Below are 9,622 nucleotides of genomic sequence, written 5' to 3' on the forward strand. Positions count from 1 at the left end.
CTGATATAGGTTTCAGAATTGGACGGGGCAAAATGGCTCGATAGCGCCACCTATAAAAGTTCAACGGAGTGCGCCTCCCGCAACGTTCCACGTACGTGCACGAAATTCGGTACATACATGTAATCACCTAATACCTACAAAAAAGTCTCTTGGAGCATAGCCCTAAACACAACAGGAAGTCAGCCATTTTGAACTTCCTCTCAGATTTTTGTGCAGTTTTTGCCATTTTCAGGCCTCGTACTTAAACGAACTCCTCCTACAGTTTTAATCTGATCATCTTCAAATTTGGTGAGTGTAATCTTAAGGCCTTTGCGACGTTAAATTGCGAAGATCTTGAGTTTTCGTCGAAGGGCGGGTCCTCGGCGTCCTGACAAATTTCGATGTTTCGCCATGAAACAGGAAGTTGCTGTATCTCAGGCATGGAATGTCCAATCTGCCCCAAACTTCACACGTTTGATAAGCGTTCTGTCCTGAACACATGACCATGCTCATATTCAGTTATAGTCATAGCGCCACCTGCTGGCAACAGGAAGTGACATGTTTAACACTGTTATGGACTCCTAATAACATATAAAAAAGTGCCAGCAAGTGCTAAACATGCTAACAACATACTAGAAGCATGCTAAAACATGCTAGCAAACTCTTAGCTAAGTGCTAAAGCATGCTATTTTTGCAATTAAATAGGAATTTGCTGTAACTCAGGCATGGAATGTCCAATCTGCCCCAAACTTCACACTTTTGATAATCGTTCTGTCCTGAACACATCTACATGAGAATATTCAGTTATAGTAATAGCGCCACCTACTGGTAACAGGAAGTGTCATGTTTAACACGTTGATGCCATTCTAGCAACATGTTAAAAATGCCATTGACTTCTAAACATGCTAGAAACATGTTAAAACTTGCTAGCAATACTTAGCTAAGTGCTAAAGCATCCCAGACAGCAGCTGACTGCGATCCGGATCCGTCTTCAAACCGGCAAATCCGCGTCACAGTCACCTCCGTTTCACTGCTCTAAAACGGATCCAGCCCGGGCCCGGTTTCAGTGGGCGGGAACAACAGTCGCAAAACAGATTCGGGCCGTATCCGTGGAAACGAGCGCGCGAAACATTTTTTTCTGGAGTTCAGAAGAGGAGGCTGTCACGGTCGCTACTCGTTATCCTACCTCAAACACTTCACCAAGGTAAGTCACACATGGTCAAACTGTTTTATTAATTAATACATTTCTTATTGATTATTGTGTACTCGTTAGCTTTTAACTAACTAACTAATTTTTAACTTAAGTTTTGGAGTTTGTATTGCTCCTTAGATCGGTAGCTGCTACTGAATCGTAATGTTAGCTAGCCTAACTCTTATTTATGTTTTCAGAGGGCATATGCTAACACGAAGACGACCCAGAGGATTGTAATTATATGTAATTGACGAATTTGAACTGTTTTCATTTATTTTCACTGTTGTTAAAGTTTTTACTGCGGTAATGTTAGTGATAGGCTAGCGTTAGCTTAGCTAAGGCCTCCCGCAGACCTTCACTTTATAATAAGGTTTCATTTGTTAACATTAGTTAATATTAATTACAATTAACTAACCATGAACAATACATCTGTTACTGTATTTGTTAATGTTAGTTAATATATATACTAACAGTTGTTCATTGTTTGGTCATGTTACTTCACACTGTGCATTAACTAAGGTTAACAAACAGCCTACAACATTTTATATTAATAATGCATTAGTACATGTAGAAATTAACATTAAAAAAGATTAATAAATGATGTAGAAGTGCAGTTAATTTTTAGTTTGTCAACTAATGATGGTATTCTCTTCTGCTCACCAAGACTGTGGTTATTTAATAAAAAATACAGCAATATTGTGAAATATTATTACATTCTATAGTAAAATATTGGCTAATTTATTCCTGTGATCAAAGCTATAATTTTCAGCATCATTTCTACAGTCTTCGGTGTCACATGATCCTTCAGAAATCACTCTACTATGATGATTTGGTGCTCAAGAAACATTTATGATTATTATCAATGTTGAAAACAGTTGTACTGCTTCATATTTTTGTGGAAACAACTATACCATTCAAACATCTGTAGTAAGTTTAATACTTTTATTAACCAAGGATGTCTTAAATTAAGTCAATGACATTTAAAATGTTACAAATTAACGTCTTATAAATGTCTTAATTTAATAAATGCAAATACATGCTGTTCAACTTGAACTTTATATTTATCAAAGAATCATGAAAAAATTATCACCATTTCCACAAAAATGTTAAGCAGCACAACCGTTTTCAGCATTGATAATAATAATAAGAAATGTTACCTGAGTTCCAAATCAGCATATTAGAATGATTTCTGAAGGATCGTGTGATATCTGATTCTGATCAATTTAAATGAATGTTTAAGTAATTGATATAGGCCTACCAGTTTATCCCTTAACTGATCTACATTATAGAAGAAATATAAATCAGGGCTCAGAAGCTTATTAGCTGGAGGTTGATGTTTTTTTGCACATTTTTTTTTTTCTTAACAGGAGCTGTAAGGAAAAACCAGTCTTCTACCAGTGCAGCAGATAGTGGAATAGGTTCTTGCGGCATCCGTTGATTTAACCTTTGACCCGTGACGGCGGCTGGAAGGAACGTTCAAGAGCCAAAGAGGCCTTAACTGAGGTAAATTTCAGATATAAGAAGCACAGCACAGTACAGAACAGCCGTCAGATTCTTTATTTAGTGTGACAATACATGAATATCTAAAATCTTTCTTCTTGGTCTTTTTTTTTTTTTTTTAGATGCCTCATGGGAATTAAACGGCACATATGAAGTGGTTTGTAATACCATGGCTTTCCTGTCCTGTCCTTGATGTGTTTACAGTTCATTCTATCAAATTATTTTGGTAACACTTTACAATAAGGTTCATTGGTTAACATTAGTTAACTACCTTAGTTAACATGAACTAAGAATGAACTGCACTTCTTCAGTATTTATTAATCTTAGTTAATATAAATTTCAACATATACGAATACATTAAAATCAAACGTGATTTGTTAACATTAGTTAATGCGCTATGAACTAACATGAACAAAACAATGAACAGCTGGATTTTTATTAACTAACATTAACAAACATGAATAAATACTGTAACAAATGTGTGGCTCATTGTTAGTTCATGTTAGTTAATACATTAACTAATGAAACTTATTGTAAAGTGTTGCCATTATTTTTTGTATGTTTTTTCTTTGCAGCTTTTCACTGCCTCTGATCAATGCCACATTTTTTGGGGATAAATAATACATTCATGAGGCTTATGTTTTAAAGGGAAAGTTCACTGAGAAATGAAAATTTGCTCTTAATTTATTCAACCTCAAGCCATCCAAGATATAGGTGACTGTTTTTCAGTTAAACAGTAAAGAAGATTTTTAGCTGAAACTGTGGTCTTTGGTGATTCATATAATGCAATTCAATGGCTACTGTCACTTTGAGAGTAAAAAACAAACATATTACAGGCAAAACACGACTGCAGTGACACAGGACTGTTTGCAGATGCTGTGGATTACAGGTAATAATGTTGTAAATAATGTTCAGTTTCTTTGACAGACTAATTGTTTTGCTTCATACGACCTCAATGAATCGTCAGGAGCCACAGGTATTAATTTTGTTTTCCCTGTAATGTTTTTTTTACTCTCAAACTGACTGTAGCTATCGACTTGCATTATACGAATCATCAAGGACCACATTTTCAGCTAAAAATCTTCTTTACTGTTCAACTTGTAGTTGCGTAGCTGTCAATGGAGGGAAAGAAATCTCAGATTTCATTAAAAAGATCTCAGTTAATTTGTGTTCAGAAGATGAATGAAAGTCTTACGGGTTTGGAACGACATGAAAGTGAGTAATTAATGACAGAATTTAAATTTTTTGTGTGAACTATCTCGTTAACGGCAAGTAGAGACTTAAGTGTTTTATATAAACTTTGAGTACTTGTGCAAAAATGATCAAAATAAAAATAAAAGATGCACAGTGGCACTGTTTTGCATTGTTTTGTGAATTTGTTTTAATATGCTTAATAAATAAAAAATGTATCAAAAGATAAAGCCCTTGAATATGTCAAATTTATTGTCCAAATAATTTTTCTTTGAATGCATGTTTACTGTGAAGTAGTGGCTGTGAGTTAGTGTTGACACTAGATTATCAGGTGGTATTTTAGTGTAAAAAAGTACAGTAATTCAACTTTTTATTGCCTAAGCATTTTGTGTTAAAAACAGAAAAAATATCAGTGGCATAAGACCATAAGATTAGATCATGTAAATGAGAAGATTCATGAAATTCTAGATATGTATACTACTTAGAGCGAGCGAGTGTGTTTGTGTACTGTAAACAAAATGAGCTGGCCCTGATCCGGCATGATTCTGGACCAGATCCAAAACAGAGCTGGACCACAATTGGGCCAAATCGCCATAAAGGAATCCGGAGCTGGCCCAGTTCTGGTCCAGATGAGAAAAAACGGATCCGTGCCGGTGTTGGCCCGTTGTGCCAAAAGACACCGGCCCGAGTCCGTTGCGCGGATCTGGCCCAGAACTTACGAAGTGTCTGGGCCAGATCTGGGCCAGATGATTTTTGCTATCTGGGATGCTAATTCAATGAAACAGGATGTTGTTGTTACTCAAGAAGGCAATGTCCAATCTGCGCCAAACTTAACACTTTTGATAAGCGTTCTGTCCTGGACACATGACCATGCTCATATTCAGTTACAGTCATAGCTCCACCTGCTGGCAACAGGAAGTGACATGTTTAACACTGTTGTGAACTCCTGATAACATATACAAAAGTTCCAGCATGTGCTAAACATGCTAACAACATACTAGAAACATGTTAAAACATGCTAGCAAATACTTAGCTTAGTGCTAAAGCATGCTAATACTGCAATTAAATAGGAATTTGCTGTAACACAGGCACGGAATGTCCAGTCTGCCCCAAACTTCACACGTTTGATAAGAGGCATGGCCTGAACACATCTACATGAGAATATTCAGTTATAGTAATAGCGCCACCTACTGGTAACAGGAAGTGTCATGTTTAACACGTTGATGCCGTTCTAGCAACATGTTAAAAATGCCATTGACTTCTAAACATGCTAGAAACATGTTAAAACATGCTAGCAATACTTAGCTAAGTGCTAAAGCATGCTAATTCAATAAAACAGGATGTTGTTGTTACTCAAGAAGGCAATGTCCAATCTGCGCCAAACTTCACACTTTTGATAAACGTTCTGTCCTGAACACATGACCATGCTCATATTCAGTTACAGTCATAGCGCCACCTGCTGTCAACAGGAAGTGACATGTTAAACACTGTTGTGGACATATAAAAACATTAAAAAGTGCCAGCAAGTGTTAAACATGCTAACAACATACTAGAAACTTGCTAAAACATGCTAGCAAACACTTAGCTAAGTGCTAAAGCATGCTATTGCTGCAATTAAATAGGAATTTGCTGTAACACAGGCATGCAATGTCGAATCTGCCCCAAACTTAATATGTAACATGCAAGAAACATGCTAGCAACACATAGCTAAGTTCTAAATCATGCTAGAAATGCTAAAGAAAGTTGTTGTAACTTAAGCATACAATGTCCAATCTACCCCAAACTTCACACGTTTGATAAGAATTATCTCCTGAACACAAGTCCATGCTCATATTCAGATATAGTCATAGCGCCGCCTGCTGGCAACAGGAAGTGATGTTTAACATTGTTCTGGACTCCTAATAACATATAAAAAAGTGCCACCAACTGCTAAACATGTTAGCAACATACTAGAAACATGCTATCAAATACTTAGCTAAGTGTTAAAGCATGCTATTACTGCAATTAAATATGAATTTGCTGTAACTCAGGCATGCAATGTCCAATCTACCCCAAAATTAATATGTAATATGCTAGAAACATCATAAAACATGCAAGAAATGCTAAAGGAAGTTATTGTAACTCAAGCATACAATGTCCAATCTGCCCCAAACTTCACATGTTTGATAAAAGTCCTGCACTAAACACATCTACATAGCGATATTCAGATGTAGACATAGCCCCACCTACTGGCAACAGAAACTGACATGGTTAAAACAGTAATGCAGTACTAACCACATAACTATTGTGTACTAAGCATGCTAGAAACATACTAAACATGCTAGCAACTACTATACCTCCTTAAATGCACATTGCCCAACCATGCTCTGTCTTTCTAAAGCCACCGAGTGACGATGGCACGAGTGCGAGGGCCCTTTCATCGCTGCTTGCAGCTTTAATTTGTCCTTGAAATGCTTTTGAATGTAGGAAAAAGCTCTTACGGATCTCATCGCAAGCTTTCGTTACAAAATGTCAATTTAGAGCTAGTAACAGAGGCTTGAGCCATTGATAGCAGACTAATGTAGTTATTACAGAGAGAGAGAGAGAGAGAGAGAGAGATATTAATTGTGTTTGAATTATCTGAGTTTGTGTCTCTCAACAGTATTTGACAGCTCTACTAATAGCAAAACTGTAAGTTTATCTGCTTCAAGAACAGCATCGTTATTACCTCGCTAGTGAGAAATGTCATGTCGTTTTTAAGTGATCAGTTTAAGCTAAACTGTTTCACTGACAAAACGTTTCTGTGCGAGTGCGTGTCCGTACTTTATACTTTCCGTACATAATAAAACATCATTTTGTGGCAAAAAACATGGAAATAATTTGTCGTTTTTATCCTATTGTTTACTTAATTTGCTTAGTCAGTGTTGTTGTAAGGACATTTGAAATAACTGAAATCATTTGGCAAAATGATATGGAACTGTAATGCGGTCAAGACCTGCCTGGAACTACTTTAGCAGTGCGTTTCCCTGAAAGCGGTAGCATAAGCCATCAGGCAAGTGTTAAATAAACTCCTGATGTACTTACAAACTTTCCAATACCTCGTTTTATGAGTACAGAACCTATTTGTACTAAGTTTGGTACCATTACGGGCATTATTAGTGGGGTAATTTACGAGATACATCCTTGGATCCATTAGCGCCTGTACTAAACCATTCGACTGATTTCTCTAAATAAGCTCCAACTTTAATAATGTTCGACCAAGGGGAAAAAAGGCTTCTGGGGGGGTGTTTGGCTCGAGGTCATGGTGCAAAGGACCCTAGGTTGAAATTACTCCGAACCATCCCTTTAAGAGTTAATTTCACTGGAACTAAGGGGCCAAGCCCAACCCCTGAAAAACAACCCCACACCATAATCCCCCCTCCTCCTAACTTTACACTTGGCACAATGCAGTCAGGCAAGTACCGTTCTCCTGGCAACCGCCAAACCCATACTCGTCCATTGGCTTGCCAGACAGAGAATGTGTGTGATTCGTCACTCCAGAGAACACGTTTCCACTGCACTGCACTGAAGGACTTGCAGAATCAGGTCAGAAATGTAGGTGTCATTTTCGACAGCTCTCTTAATTTTAATAACAAGTTAGTTCTGTTGTTAAAGGTAGTTTTTATCAGCTTAGAACAGTAGCTAAGCTGAAGTACGTTTTATCCAAGAAAGATCTTGAAACAGTCATTCATGCTTTTATTACCTCATGCTTGGACTACTGCAATTCACTGTACACAGGTCTAACCCAATATAATTTAAATAGACTTCAGTTTGTTCAGAATGCTGCTGCAAGACTCCTCACTGGTACCAAAAAGTTTGAGCACATAACTCCAGTTTTAGCTGAGCTTCACTGGTTACCAGTGAAATTTAGAATTGATTTTAAAGTCTTACTCTTTGTTTTTAAAGCTTTACATGGTCAAGCCCCTTTGTATATTTCTGAGCTCCTGTCCACCTACTCTGCCGCCAGATCACTCAGGTCTACAACCCAACAGCTTCTTGCCATTCCCCAGACACGTCTTAAAACTAGAGGGGACAGAGCCTTTTCTGTTATAGCCGCTAGACTCTGGAACTCCCTCCCACTTCATATCAAGTCTTGTAACACAATTGTCAGTTTTAAGACAAATTTGAAAACATACTTTTATTCTCTTGCTCTTAGTTCTCTTAAATTTTTTTTTATAATGTAAAAAAATAAAAATAAATTATGTTGTTACATATGTATTGTTTTTATGTACATTTTTATGTAATTTTAAGGCATATTGTTTCTGGCTTTCCTGCTCTAACTTGTAAAGCACTTTGGGTCAACTGTCGTTCGTTTAAATGTGCTATACAAATAAAATGACTTGACTTAACTCTAGAGTCCAGTGGCGGCGTGCTTTACTGCATCCAACGCTTTGCATTACACTTGTGATGTAAGGTTTGATGCAGCTGCTCGGCCATGGAAACCCATTCCATGAAGCTCTCTACGCACTGTTCTTGAGCTAATCCGAAGGCCACATGAAGTTTGGAGGTCTGTAGCTATTGACTCTGCAGAAAGTTGCCGACTTCTGCGCACTGTGCGCCTCAGCATGCACTGACCCCGCTCTGATTTTATGTGGCCTACCACTTTGTGGCTTAGTTGCTGTTGTTCCCAATTGCTTCCACTTTGTTATAATACCACTAACAGTTGACCGTGTAATATTTAGTAGTGAGGAGCAGTAGTGAGAAGCAGTTTGCATGCCTATACATGGCCATGGAAGTGATTGGAACACCTGAATTCATTCACTTATAAACCTTTTCTGTGAGCTATACGAGTTTGTTAATTGATAGTATTTGCTTCTATTGAAGATGTCAGCTCACATTATTTCAACGTAGTTTAAAATAATTGTTTAACAGCTGAATTTGTGGTGAAAAACTACATTACCCATGATGCTGTACATAAAATTCCACCAAACAGAGTCTAAACAAGCAAATGCCAAAATATCTCTTAAGCCCCGCCCACTCCCATGAAGCACTGCAAATGACATAATCGAGTAACTCTCAAAATACGTAGTTTTATATTTCTTAATTGGATTATGCTGTTTGCAATGCTTCATAGGATTGTAGTTTTTTCCCCTCACTGAAGCCGTTAAGTACACAGTCTTGTACCTTTGTATTTTTGTCTGATTTTCAAATACTTTTTTGTTTTAAATGAAAGTTTGTGATGTTATGATTCACCTCATTGCTGGTTGGCTTGGTTAATGGCTTATAACGCTTTCAAGATTTTGTTTTTAAAATCTCTATGGAAAAAATGCTTCCAGAACCAACGCCCCTGAAAAAGTGGACGGGCACTGTTGCACTCTATTGACTGTGGTTTGCTGATATCGTGTGAGTGACAGGTTGTCCCATCCTCACGCCAGTAAACGTCATCAGAGAAGAGAAGAAATGGCGCTGCAAGAGGGAGGGGAAGTTATTTTAATTAAATATAATGATGGCACATAGATTTTAAGAAATATAATGATGAATAATAATAAATCACTTGGAATAAATACTGCAATATATATATATATATATATATATATATATATATATATATATATATATATATATATATATATATATATATATATATAAAGATATGTCAGTTTTGATTTCAGGGTGACTTTAACTCACAAATAAAAAGTTCTGGTTTGGCTAGTTAGCTAGATCGTGCTGTAACAGGCCTAGTGAGTGAGGGACAAAACAATATTGGTATCTATAAAATAAAAGTTACTGAAAATAAGTAGA

At 36.9% G+C, this 9,622-nt stretch overlaps 1 long non-coding RNA gene across 1 annotated transcript; it reads left to right on the plus strand.

Annotated features, from left to right (window-relative positions):
- Positions 1-936: 936 nt before the first annotated feature.
- LOC309490330 lies at positions 937-4,092 on the plus strand. Its single transcript, XR_014202666.1, has 3 exons — positions 937-1,183; positions 2,539-2,674; positions 2,794-4,092. It is a non-coding gene; the product is annotated as an uncharacterized lncRNA (long non-coding RNA).
- Positions 4,093-9,622: the final 5,530 nt, after the last annotated feature.

Source organism: Leuciscus leuciscus (genome assembly GCF_965113295.1).
Source record: "Leuciscus leuciscus genome assembly, chromosome: 2".
Taxonomy (NCBI): Eukaryota; Metazoa; Chordata; class Actinopteri; order Cypriniformes; family Leuciscidae; genus Leuciscus; species Leuciscus leuciscus.